This window comes from Schistocerca nitens, chromosome 3 (genome assembly GCF_023898315.1).
Source record: "Schistocerca nitens isolate TAMUIC-IGC-003100 chromosome 3, iqSchNite1.1, whole genome shotgun sequence".
In the NCBI taxonomy this organism is placed as follows: Eukaryota; Metazoa; Arthropoda; class Insecta; order Orthoptera; family Acrididae; genus Schistocerca; species Schistocerca nitens.
The window spans coordinates 117,853,913-117,868,930 of record NC_064616.1 but is presented as its reverse complement, the minus strand read 5'-3'; positions in this window follow the sequence as shown (position 1 = coordinate 117,868,930).

Below are 15,018 nucleotides of genomic sequence, written 5' to 3'. Positions count from 1 at the left end.
CTATGACACTCATAGGGTAGCCTATGCTTCGTCACCAGCATAATCACATCAGCAACTTCAAGAAACCCCTGGCAAAAGTTACAATGACTCTTAAGATACACAACTAGTGGCGTAGCTATCAGGCAGACTGGAAAGAGTATCTAAAAATGTGTATTTGGGTGAAGAACTGGCAGGAATCTCTATGACTCTCTTGAGGTAGCCAATGATTCGTCACCAGCAGAATCAAATCAGCAACTTCTAGAAACCCCTTTCAAAAGTAACGATGTTTCTCTTAAGATACACAACTAGTGGCGTATCGCTTCAGGCACACTGGAAACAATATCTAAAAAATGTGTATTTGGGTGAGCAACTGGCACGAACCACTGTGACTCTCTTAGGGTAACCAATATCTCGTCACCAGTATAATCACATCTTCAAAGTCAAGAAACCGCTGGCAAGAGTAACGATGTTTCTCTTAAGATACACAACTAGTGGCGTATCGCTTCAGGCAGACAGGCCACAGTATCTCAAAATGTGTATTTGGGTGAGCAACTGGCAGAAAGCACTATGACTCTCTTAAGGTAGCCAATGCCTCGTCACCAACATAATGCCATCACCAACTTCAAGAAACCGCTTGCAAAGGTAACGAAGCTTCTCATAAGATACACAGCTAGTGGGGTGTCACTTGAGGCAGACTGGCCAAAGTGTCAAAAAAATATGTATTTGGGTGTGCAACTAGCAGGAATCACTATGACACTCATAGGGTAGCCAATGCCTCGTCACCAGCATCATCACATCAGCAACTTCAAAAAACCCCTGGGAAAAGTTACAATGACTCTTAAGATACACAACTAGTGGCGTAGCTATAAGGCAGACTGGAAAGAGTATCTAAAAAATGTGTATTTGGGTGAAGAACTGGCAGGAATCTCTATGACTCTCTTGAGGTAGCCAATGCCTCGTCACCAGCAGAATCAAATCAGCAACTTCTAGAAACTCCTGGCAAAAGTAACGATGTTTCTCTTAAGATACACAACTAGTGGCGTATCGCTTCAGGCACACTGGAAACAGTATCTAAAAAATGTGTATTTGGGTGAGCAACTGGCACGAAACACTGTGACTCTCTTAGGGTAGCCAATATCTCGTCACCAGTATAATCACAGCTTCAAAGTCAAGAAACCGCTGGCAAGAGTAACGATGTTTCTCTTAAGATACACAACTAGTGGCGTATCGCTTCAGGCAGACTGGCCACAGTATCTCAAAATGTGTATTTGGGTGAGCAACTGGCAGGAAGCACTATGACTCTCTTAAGGTAGCCAATGCCTCGTCACCAACATAATCCCATCACCAACTTCAAGAAACCGCTTGCAAAGGTAACGAAGCTTCTCATAAGATACACAGCTAGTGGGGTGTCACTTGAGGCAGACTGGCCAAAGTATCAAAAAAAGTGTATTTGGGTGAGCAACTAGCAGGAATCACTATGACACTCATAGGGTAGCCAATGCCTCGTCACCAGCATAATCACATCAGCAACTTCAAGAAACCCCTGGCAAAAGTTACAATGACTCTTAAGATACACAACTAGTGGCGTAGCTATCAGGCAGACTGGAAAGAGTATCTAAAAAATGTGTATTTGGGTGAAGAACTGGCAGGAATCTCTATGACTCTCTTGAGGTAGCCTATGATTCGTCACCAGCAGAATCAAATCAGCAACTTCTAGAAACCCCTTTCAAAAGTAACGATGTTTCTCTTAAGATACACAACTAGTGGCGTATCGCTTCAGGCACACTGGAAACAGTATCTAAAAAATGTGTATTTGGGTGAGCAACTGGCACGAAACACTGTGACTCTCTTAGGGTTGCCAATATCTCGTCACCAGTACAATCACATCTTCAAAGTCAAGAAACCGCTGGCAAGAGTAACGATGTTTCTCTTAAGATACACAACTAGTGGCGTATCGCTTCAGGCAGACTGGCCACAGTATCTCAAAATGTGTATTTGGGTGAGCAACTGGCAGAAAGCACTATGACTCTCTTAAGGTAGCCAATGCCTCGTCACCAACATAATCCCATCACCAACTTCAGGAAACCGCTTGCAAAGGTAACGAAGCTTCTCATAAGATACACAGCTAGTGGGGTGTCACTTGAGGAAGACTGGCCAAAGTATCAAAAAAATGTGTATTTGGGTGAGCAACTAGCAGGAATCACTATGACACTCATAGGGCAGCCAATGCCTCGTCACCAGCACAATCACATCAGCAACTTCAAGAAACCCCTGGCAAAAGTTACAATGACTCTTAAGATATACAACTAGTGGCGTAGCTGTCAGGCAGACAGGAAAGAGTATCTAAAAAATGTGTATTGGGTGAAGAACTGGCAGGAATCTCTATGACTCTCTGGAGGTAGCCTATGATTCGTCACCAGCAGCATCACATCAGCAACTTCTAGAAACCCCTTTCAAAAGTAACGATGTTTCTCTTAAGATACACAACTAGTGGCGTATCGCTTCAGGCACACTGGAAACAGTATCTAAAAAATGTGTATTTGGGTGAGCAACTGGCACGAAACACTGTGACTCTCTTAGGGTTGCCAATATCTCGTCACCAGTACAATCACATCTTCAAAGTCAAGAAACCGCTGGCAAGAGTAACGATGTTTCTCTTAAGATACACAACTAGTGGCGTATCGCTTCAGGCAGACTGGCCACAGTATCTCAAAATGTGTATTTGGGTGAGCAACTGGCAGGAAGCACTATGACTCTCTTAAGGTAGCCAATGCCTCGTCTCCAACATAATCCCATCACCAACTTCAGGAAACCGCTTGCAAAGGTAACGAAGCTTCTCATAAGATACACAGCTAGTGGGGTGTCACTTGAGGAAGACTGGCCAAAGTATCAAAAAAATGTGTATTTGGGTGAGCAACTAGCAGGAATCACTATGACACTCATAGGGCAGCCAATGCCTCGTCACCAGCATAATCACATCAGCAACTTCAAGAAACCCCTGGCAAAAGTTACAATGACTCTTAAGATACACAACTAGTGGCGTAGCTATCAGGCAGACTGGAAAGAGTATCTAAAAAATGTGTATTTGGGTGAAGAACTGGCAGGAATCTCTATGACTCTCTTGAGGTAGCCAATGCCTCGTCACCAGCAGAATCAAATCAGCAACTTCTAGAAACCCCTGGCAAAAGTAACGATGTTTCTCTTAAGATACACAACTAGTGGCGTATCGCCTCAGGCACACTGGATACAGTATCTAAAAAATGTGTATTTGGGTGAGCAACTGGCACGAAACACTGTGACTCTCTTAGGGTAACCAATATCTCGTCACCAGTATAATCACATCTTCAAAGTCAAGAAACCGCTGGCAAGAGTAACGATGTTTCTCTTAAGATACACAACTAGTGGCGTATCGCTTCAGGCAGACTGGCCACAGTATCTCAAAATGTGTATTTGGGTGAGCAACTGGCAGGAAGCACTATGACTCTCTTAAGGTAGCCAATGCCTCGTCACCAACATAATCCCATCACCAACTTCAGGAAACCGCTTGCAAAGGTAACGAAGCTTCTCATAAGATACACAGCTAGTGGGGTGTCACTTGAGGAAGACTGGCGAAAGTATCAAAAAAATGTGTATTTGGGTGAGCAACTAGCAGGAATCACTATGACACTCATAGGGCAGCCAATGCCTCGTCACCAGCATAATCACATCAGCAACTTCAAGAAACCCCTGGCAAAAGTTACAATGACTCTTAAGATACACAACTAGTGGCGTAGCTATCAGGCAGACTGGAAAGAGTATCTAAAAAATGTGTATTTGGGTGAAGAACTGGCAGGAATCTCTATGACTCTCTTGAGGTAGCCAGTGATTCGTCACCAGCAGAATCAAATCAGCAACTTCTAGAAACCCCTTTCAAAAGTAACGATGTTTCTCTTAAGATACACAACTAGTGGCGTATCGCTTCAGGCACACTGGAAACAGTATCTAAAAAATGTGTATTTGGGTGAGCAACTGGCACGAAACACTGTGACTCTCTTAGGGTAACCAATATCTCGTCACCAGTATAATCACATCTTCAAAGTCAAGAAACCGCTGGCAAGAGTAACGATGTTTCTCTTAAGATACACAACTAGTGGCGTATCGCTTCAGGCAGACTGGCCACAGTATCTCAAAATGTGTATTTGGGTGAGCAACTGGCAGAAAGCACTATGACTCTCTTAAGGTAGCCAATGCCTCGTCACAAACATAATCCCATCACCAACTTCAGGAAACTTCTTGCAAAGGTAACGAAGCTTCTCATAAGATACACAGCTAGTGGGGTGTCACTTGAGGCAGACTGGCCAAAGTATCAAAAAAATGTGTATTTGGGTGAGCAACTAGCAGGAATCACTATGACACTCATAGGGCAGACAATGCCTCGTCACCAGCATAATCACATCAGCAACTTCAAGAAACCCCTGGCAAAAGTTACAATGTCTCTTAAGATACACAACTAGTGGCGTAGCTATCAGGCAGACTGAAAAGAGTATCTAAAAAATGTGTATTTGGGTGAAGAACTGGCAGGAATCTCTATGACTCTCTTGAGGTAGCCTATGATTCGTCACCAGCAGAATCAAATCAGCAACTTCTAGAAACCCCTTTCAAAAGTAACGATGTTTCTCTTAAGATACACAACTAGTGGCGTATCGCTTCAGGCACACTGGAAACAGTATCTAAAAAATGTGTATTTGGGTGAGCAACTGGCACGAAACACTGTGACTCTCTTAGGGTTGCCAATATCTCGTCACCAGTACAATCACATCTTCAAAGTCAAGAAACCGCTGGCAAGAGTAACGATGTTTCTCTTAAGATACACAACTAGTGGCGTATCGCTTCAGGCAGACTGGCCACAGTATCTCAAAATGTGTATTTGGGTGAGCAACTGGCAGAAAGCACTATGACTCTCTTAAGGTAGCCAATGCCTCGTCACCAACATAATCACATCACCAACTTCAAGAAACCGCTTGCAAAGGTAACGCAGCTTCTCATAAGATACACAGCTAGTGGGGTGTCACTTGAGGCAGACTGGCCAAAGTATCAAAAAAATGTGTATTTGGGTGAGCAACTAGCAGGAATCACTATGACACTCATAGGGTAGCCAATGCCTCGTCACCAGCATAATCACATCAGCAACTTCAAGAAACACCTGGCAAAAGTTACAATGACTCTTAAGATACACAACTAGTGGCGTAGCTATCAGGCAGACTGGAAAGAGTATCTAAAAAATGTGTATTTGGGTGAAGAACTGGCAGGAATCTCTATGACTCTCTTGAGGTAGCCAGTGATTCGTCACCAGCAGAATCAAATCAGCAACTTCTAGAAACCCCTTTCAAAAGTAACGATGTTTCTCTTAAGATACACAACTAGTGGCGTATCGCTTCAGGCACACTGGAAACAGTATCTAAAAAATGTGTATTTGGGTGAGCAACTGGCACGAAACACTGTGACTCTCTTAGGGTAGCCAATATCTCGTCACCAGTATAATCACAGCTTCAAAGTCAAGAAACCGCTGGCAAGAGTAACGATGTTTCTCTTAAGATACACAACTAGTGGCGTATCGCTTCAGGCAGACTGGCCACGGTATCTCAAAATGTCTATTTGGGTGAGCAACTGGCAGGAAGCACTATGACTCTCTTAAGGTAGCCAATGCCTCGTCACCAACATAATCCCATCACCAACTTCAAGAAACCGCTTGCATAGGTAACGAAGCTTCTCATAAGATACACAGCTAGTGGGGTGTCACTTGAGGCAGACTGGCCAAAGTATCAGAAAAATGTGTATTTGGGTGAGCAACTAGCAGGAATCACTATGACACTCATAGGGTAGCCAATGCCTCGTTACCAGCATAATCACATCAGCAACTTCAAGAAACCCCTGGCAAAAGTTACAATGACTCTTAAGATACACAACTAGTGGCGTAGCTATCAGGCAGACAGGAAAGAGTATCTAAAAAATGTGTATTTGGGTGAAGAACTGGCAGGAATCTCTATGAATCTCTTGAGGTAGCCAATGCCTCGTCACCAGCAGAATCAAATCAGCAACTTCTAGAAACCCCTGGCAAAAGTAACGATGTTTCTCTTAAGATACACAACTAGTGGCGTATCGCTTCAGGCACACTGGAAACAGTATCTAAAAAATGTGTATTTGGGTGAGCAACTGGCACGAAACACTGTGACTCTCTTAGGGTTGCCAATATCTCGTCACCAGTACAATCACATCTTCAAAGTCAAGAAACCGCTGGCAAGAGTAACGATGTTTCTCTTAAGATACACAACTAGTGGCGTATCGCTTCAGGCAGACTGGCCACAGTATCTCAAAATGTGTATTTGGGTGAGCAACTGGCAGAAAGCACTATGACTCTCTGAAGGTAGCCAATGCCTCGTCACCAACATAATCACATCACCAACTTCAAGAAACCGCTTGCAAAGGTAACGCAGCTTCTCATAAGATACACAGCTAGTGGGGTGTCACTTGAGGCAGACTGGCCAAAGTATCAAAAAAATGTGTATTTGGGTGAGCAACTAGCAGGAATCACTATGACACTCATAGGGTAGCCAATGCCTCGTCACCAGCATAATCACATCAGCAACTTCAAGAAACTCCTGGCAAAAGTTACAATGACTCTTAAGATACACAACTAGTGGCGTAGCTATCAGGCAGACTGGAAAGAGTATCAAAAACATGTGTATTTGGATGAGCAACTGGCAGGCAACACTGTGACTCTCTTAGGGTAGCCAATATCTCGTCACCAGTATAATCACATCTTCAAAGTCAAGAAACCGCTGGCAAGAGTAACGATGTTTCTCTTAAGATACACAACTAGTGGCGTATCGCTTCGGGCAGACTGGCCACAGTATCTCAAAATGTGTATTTGGGTGAGCAACTGGCAGGAAGCACTATGACTCTCTTAAGGTAGCCAATGCCTCGTCACCAACATAATCCCATCACCAACTTCAGGAAACCGCTTGCAAAGGTAACGAAGCTTCTCATAAGATACACAGCTAGTGGGGTGTCACTTGAGGCAGACTGGCCAAAGTATCAAAAAAATGTGTATTTGGGTGAGCAACTAGCAGGAATCACTATGACACTCATAGGGCAGCCAATGCCTCGTCACCAGCATAATCACATCAGCAACTTCAAGAAACCCCTGGCAAAAGTTACAATGACTCTTAAGATACACAACTAGTGGCGTAGCTATCAGGCAGACTGGAAAGAGTATCTAAAAAATGTGTATTTGGGTGAAGAACTGGCAGGAATCTCTATGACTCTCTTGAGGTAGCCAGTGGTTCGTCACCAGCAGAATCAAATCAGCAACTTCTAGAAACCCCTTTCAAAAGTAACGATGTTTCTCTTAAGATACACAACTAGTGGCGTATCGCTTCAGGCAGACTGGCCACAGTATCTCAAAATGTGTATTTGGGTGAGCAACTGGCAGAAAGCACTATGACTCTCTGAAGGTAGCCAATGCCTCGTCACCAACATAATCACATCACCAACTTCAAGAAACCGCTTGCAAAGGTAACGCAGCTTCTCATAAGATACACAGCTAGTGGGGTGTCACTTGAGGCAGACTGGCCAAAGTATCAAAAAAATGTGTATTTGGGTGAGCAACTAGCAGGAATCACTATGACACTCATAGGGTAGCCAATGCCTCGTCACCAGCATAATCACATCAGCAACTTCAAGAAACCCCTGGCAAAAGTTACAATGACTCTTAAGATACACAACTAGTGGCGTAGCTATCAGGCAGACTGGAAAGAGTATCAAAAAAATGTGTATTTGGATGAGCAACTGGCAGGAAACACTGTGACTCTCTTAGGGTAGCCAATATCTCGTCACCAGTATAATCACAACTTCAAAGTCAAGAAACCGCGGGCAAGAGTAACGATGTTTCTCTTAAGATACACAACTAGTGGCGTATCGCTTCAGGCACACTGGCCACAGTATCTCAAAATGTGTATGTGGGTGAGCAACTGGCAGGAAGCACTATGACTCTCTTAAGGTAGCCAATAACTCGTCACCAACATAATCCCATCACCAACTTCAGGAAACCGCTTGCAAAGGTAACGAAGCTTCTCATAAGATACACAGCTAGTGGGGTGTCACTTGAGGCAGACTGGCCAAAGTATCAAAAAAATGTGTATTTGGGTGAGCAACTAGCAGGAATCACTATGACACTCATAGGGCAGCCAATGCCTCGTCACCAGCATAATCACATCAGCAACCTCAGGAAACCCCTGGCAAAAGTTACAATGACTCTTAAGATACAAAACTAGTGGCGTAGCTATCAGGCAGATTGGAAAGAGTATCAAAAACATGTGTATTTGGATGAGCAACTGGCAGGAAACACTGTGACTCTCTTAGGGTAGCCAATATCTCGTCACCAGTATAATCACATCTTCAAAGTCAAGAAACCGCTGGCAAGAGTAACGATGTTTCTCTTAAGATACACAACTAGTGGCGTATCGCTTCGGGCAGACTGGCCACAGTATCTCAAAATGTGTATTTGGGTGAGCAACTGGCAGGAAGCACTATGACTCTCTTAAGGTAGCCAATGCCTCGTCACCAACATAATCCCATCACCAACTTCAGGAAACCGCTTGCAAAGGTAACGAAGCTTCTCATAAGATACACAGCTAGTGGGGTGTCACTTGAGGCAGACTGGCCAAAGTATCAAAAAAATGTGTATTTGGGTGAGCAACTAGCAGGAATCACTATGACACTCATAGGGCAGCCAATGCCTCGTCACCAGCATAATCACATCAGCAACTTCAAGAAACCCCTGGCAAAAGTTACAATGACTCTTAAGATACACAATTAGTGGCGTAGCTATCAGGTACACTGGAAAGAGTATCTAAAAAATGTGTATTTGGGTGAAGAACTGGCAGGAATCTCTATGACTCTCTTGAGGTAGCCAGTGATTCGTCACCAGCAGAATCAAATCAGCAACTTCTAGAAACCCCTTTCAAAAGTAACGATGTTTCTCTTAAGATACACAACTAGTGGCGTATCGCTTCAGGTAGACTGGCCACAGTATCTCAAAATGTGTATTTGGGTGAGCAACTGGCAGAAAGCACTATGACTCTCTGAAGGTAGCCAATGCCTCGTCACCAACATAATCACATCACCAACTTCAAGAAACCGCTTGCAAAGGTAACGCAGCTTCTCATAAGATACACAGCTAGTGGGGTGTCACTTGAGGCAGACTGGCCAAAGTATCAAAAAAATGTGTATTTGGGTGAGCAACTAGCAGGAATCACTATGACACTCATAGGGTAGCCAATGCCTCGTCACCAGCATAATCACATCAGCAACTTCAAGAAACCCCTGGCAAAAGTTACAATGACTCTTAAGATACACAACTAGTGGCGTAGCTATCAGGCAGACTGGAAAGAGTATCAAAAAAATGTGTATTTGGATGAGCAACTGGCAGGAAACACTGTGACTCTCTTAGGGTAGCCAATATCTCGTCACCAGTATAATCACATCTTCAAAGTCAAGAAACCGCGGGCAAGAGTAACGATGTTTCTCTTAAGATACACAACTAGTGGCGTATCGCTTCAGGCACACTGGCCACAGTATCTCAAAATGTGTATGTGGGTGAGCAACTGGCAGGAAGCACTATGACTCTCTTAAGGTAGCCAATAACTCGTCACCAACATAATCCCATCACCAACTTCAGGAAACCGCTTGCAAAGGTAACGAAGCTTCTCATAAGATACACAGCTAGTGGGGTGTCACTTGAGGCAGACTGGCCAAAGTATCAAAAAAATGTGTATTTGGGTGAGCAACTAGCAGGAATCACTATGACACTCATAGGGCAGCCAATGCCTCGTCACCAGCATAATCACATCAGCAACTTCAGGAAACCCCTGGCAAAAGTTACAATGACTCTTAAGATACACAACTAGTGGCGTAGCTATCAGGCAGACTGGAAAGAGTATCAAAAAAATGTGTATTTGGATGAGCAACTGGCAGGAAACACTGTGACTCTCTTAGGGTAGCCAATATCTCGTCACCAGTATAATCACATCTTCAAAGTCAAGAAACCGCTGGCAAGAGTAACGATGTTTCTCTTAAGATACACAACTAGTGGCGTATCGCTTCAGGCAGACTGGCCACAGTATCTCAAAATGTGTATTTGGGTGAGCAACTGGCAGAAAGCACTATGACTCTCTTAAGGTAGCCAATGCCTCGTCACCAACATAATCCCATCACCAACTTCAGGAAACCGCTTGCAAAGGTAACGAAGCTTCTCATAAGATACACAGCTAGTGGGGTGTCACTTGAGGCAGACTGGCCAAAGTATCAAAAAAATGTGTATTTGTGTGAGCAACTAGCAGGAATCACTATGACACTCATAGGGCAGATAATGCCTCGTCACCAGCATAATCACATCAGCAACTTCAAGAAACCCCTGGCAAAAGTTACAATGACTCTTAAGATACACAACTAGTGGCGTAGCTATCAGGCAGATTGGAAAGAGTATCTAAAAAATGTGTATTTGGGTGAAGAACTGGCAGGAATCTCTATGACTCTCTTGAGGTAGCCTATGATTCGTCACCAGCAGAATCAAATCAGCAACTTCTAGAAACCCCTTTCAAAAGTAACGATGTTTCTCTTAAGATACACAACTAGTGGCGTATCGCTTCAGGCACACTGGAAACAGTATCTAAAAAATGTGTATTTGGGTGAGCAACTGGCACGAAACACTGTGACTCTCTTAGGGTAACCAATATCTCGTCACCAGTATAATCACATCTTCAAAGTCAAGAAACCGCTGGCAAGAGTAACGATGTTTCTCTTAAGATACACAACTAGTGGCGTATCGCTTCAGGCAGACTGGCCACAGTATCTCAATATGTGTATTTGGGTGAGCAACTGGCAGGAAGCTCTATGACTCTCTTAAGATAGCCAATGCCTCGTCACCAACATAATCCCATCACCAACTTCAGGAAACCGCTTGCAAAGGTAACGAAGCTTCTCATAAGATACACAGCTAATGGGGTGTCACTTGAGGCAGACTGGCCAAAGTATCAAAAAAATGTGTATTTGGGTGAGCAACTAGCAGGAATCACTATGACACTCATAGGGTAGCCAATGCTTCGTCACCAGCATAATCACATCAGCAACTTCAAGAAACCCCTGGCAAAAGTTACAATGACTCTTAAGATACACAACTAGTGGCGTAGCTATCAGGCAGACTGGAAAGAGTATCTAAAAAATGTGTATTTGGGTGAAGAACTGGCAGGAATCTCTATGACTCTCTTGAGGTAGCCAATGATTCGTCACCAGCAGAATCAAATCAGCAACTTCTAGAAACCCCTTTCAAAAGTAACGATCTTTCTCTTAAGATACACAACTAGTGGCGTATCGCTTCAGGCACACTGGAAACAATATCTAAAAAATGTGTATTTGGGTGAGCAACTGGCACGAAACACTGTGACTCTCTTAGGGTAACCAATATCTCGTCACCAGTATAATCACATCTTCAAAGTCAAGAAACCGCTGGCAAGAGTAACGATGTTTCTCTTAAGATACACAACTAGTGGCGTATCGCTTCAGGCAGACTGGCCACAGTATCTCAAAATGTGTATTTTGGTGAGCAACTGGCAGAAAGCACTATGACTCTCTTAAGGTAGCCAATGCCTCGTCACCAACATAATCCCATCACCAACTTCAGGAAACCGCTTGCAAAGGTAACGAAGCTTCTCATAAGATACACAGCTAATGGGGTGTCACTTGAGGCAGACTGGCCAAAGTATCAAAAAAATGTGTATTTGGGTGAGCAACTAGCAGGAATCACTATGACACTCATAGGGTAGCCAATGCTTCGTCACCAGCATAATCACATCAGCAACTTCAAGAAACCCCTGGCAAAAGTTACAATGACTCTTAAGATACACAACTAGTGGCGTAGCTATCAGGCAGACTGGAAAGAGTATCTAAAAAATGTGTATTTGGGTGAAGAACTGGCAGGAATCTCTATGACTCTCTTGAGGTAGCCAATGATTCGTCACCAGCAGAATCAAATCAGCAACTTCTAGAAACCCCTTTCAAAAGTAACGATGTTTCTCTTAAGATACACAACTAGTGGCGTATCGCTTCAGGCACACTGGAAACAATATCTAAAAAATGTGTATTTGGGTGAGCAACTGGCACGAAACACTGTGACTCTCTTAGGGTAACCAATATCTCGTCACCAGTATAATCACATCTTCAAAGTCAAGAAACCGCTGGCAAGAGTAACGATGTTTCTCTTAAGATACACAACTAGTGGCGTATCGCTTCAGGCAGACAGGCCACAGTATCTCAAAATGTGTATTTGGGTGAGCAACTGGCAGAAAGCACTATGACTCTCTTAAGGTAGCCAATGCCTCGTCACCAACATAATGCCATCACCAACTTCAAGAAACCGCTTGCAAAGGTAACGAAGCTTCTCATAAGATACACAGCTAGTGGGGTGTCACTTGAGGCAGACTGGCCAAAGTATCAAAAAAATGTGTATTTGGGTGAGCAACTAGCAGGAATCACTATGACACTCATAGGGTAGCCAATGCCTCGTCACCAGCATAATCACATCAGCAACTTCAAAAAACCCCTGGGAAAAGTTACAGTGACTCTTAAGATACACAACTAGTGGCGTAGCTATCAGGCAGACTGGAAAGAGTATCTAAAAAATGTGTATTTGGGTGAAGAACTGCCAGGAATCTCTATGACTCTCTTGAGGTAGCCAATGCCTCGTCACCAGCAGAATCAAATCAGCAACTTCTAGTAACCCCTGGCAAAAGTAACGATGTTTCTCTTAAGATACACAACTAGTGGCGTATCGCTTCAGGCACACTGGAAACAGTATCTAAAAAATGTGTATTTGGGTGAGCAACTGGCACGAAACACTGTGACTCTCTTAGGGTAGCCAATATCTCGTCACCAGTATAATCACAGCTTCAAAGTCAAGAAACCGCTGGCAAGAGTAACGATGTTTCTCTTAAGATACACAACTAGTGGCGTATCGCATCAGGCAGACTGGCCACAGTATCTCAAAATGTGTATTTGGGTGAGCAACTGGCAGGAAGCACTATGACTCTCTTAAGGTAGCCAATGCCTCGTCACCAACATAATCCCATCACCAACTTCAAGAAACCGCTTGCAAAGGTAACGAAGCTTCTCATAAGATACACAGCTAGTGGGGTGTCACTTGAGGCAGACTGGCCAAAGTATCAAAAAAATGTGTATTTGGGTGAGCAACTAGCAGGAATCACTATGACACTCATAGGGTAGCCAATGCCTCGTCACCAGCATAATCACATCAGCAACTTCAAGAAACCCCTGGCAAAAGTTACAATGACTCTTAAGATACACAACTAGTGGCGTAGCTATCAGGCAGACTGGAAAGAGTATCAAAACAATGTGTATTTGGATGAGCAACTGGCAGGAAACACTGTGACTCTCTTAGGGTAGCCAATATCTCGTCACCAGTATAATCACAACTTCAAAGTCAAGAAACCGCGGGCAAGAGTAACGATGTTTCTCTTAAGATACACAACTAGTGGCGTATCGCTTCAGGCACACTGGCCACAGTATCTCAAAATGTGTATGTGGGTGAGCAACTGGCAGGAAGCACTATGACTCTCTTAAGGTAGCCAATAACTCGTCACCAACATAATCCCATCACCAACTTCAGGAAACCGCTTGCAAAGGTAACGAAGCTTCTCATAAGATACACAGCTAGTGGGGTGTCACTTGAGGCAGACTGGCCAAAGTATCAAAAAAATGTGTATTTGGGTGAGCAACTAGCAGGAATCACTATGACACTCATAGGGCAGCCAATGCCTCGTCACCAGCATAATCACATCAGCAACCTCAGGAAACCCCTGGCAAAAGTTACAATGACTCTTAAGATACAAAACTAGTGGCGTAGCTATCAGGCAGATTGGAAAGAGTATCAAAAACATGTGTATTTGGATGAGCAACTGGCAGGAAACACTGTGACTCTCTTAGGGTAGCCAATATCTCGTCACCAGTATAATCACATCTTCAAAGTCAAGAAACCGCTGGCAAGAGTAACGATGTTTCTCTTAAGATACACAACTAGTGGCGTATCGCTTCGGGCAGACTGGCCACAGTATCTCAAAATGTGTATTTGGGTGAGCAACTGGCAGGAAGCACTATGACTCTCTTAAGGTAGCCAATGCCTCGTCACCAACATAATCCCATCACCAACTTCAGGAAACCGCTTGCAAAGGTAACGAAGCTTCTCATAAGATACACAGCTAGTGGGGTGTCACTTGAGGCAGACTGGCCAAAGTATCAAAAAAATGTGTATTTGGGTGAGCAACTAGCAGGAATCACTATGACACTCATAGGGCAGCCAATGCCTCGTCACCAGCATAATCACATCAGCAACTTCAAGAAACCCCTGGCAAAAGTTACAATGACTCTTAAGATACACAATTAGTGGCGTAGCTATCAGGTACACTGGAAAGAGTATCTAAAAAATGTGTATTTGGGTGAAGAACTGGCAGGAATCTCTATGACTCTCTTGAGGTAGCCAGTGATTCGTCACCAGCAGAATCAAATCAGCAACTTCTAGAAACCCCTTTCAAAAGTAACGATGTTTCTCTTAAGATACACAACTAGTGGCGTATCGCTTCAGGTAGACTGGCCACAGTATCTCAAAATGTGTATTTGGGTGAGCAACTGGCAGAAAGCACTATGACTCTCTGAAGGTAGCCAATGCCTCGTCACCAACATAATCACATCACCAACTTCAAGAAACCGCTTGCAAAGGTAACGCAGCTTCTCATAAGATACACAGCTAGTGGGGTGTCACTTGAGGCAGACTGGCCAAAGTATCAAAAAAATGTGTATTTGGGTGAGCAACTAGCAGGAATCACTATGACACTCATAGGGTAGCCAATGCCTCGTCACCAGCATAATCACATCAGCAACTTCAAGAAACCCCTGGCAAAAGTTACAATGACTCTTAAGATACACAACTAG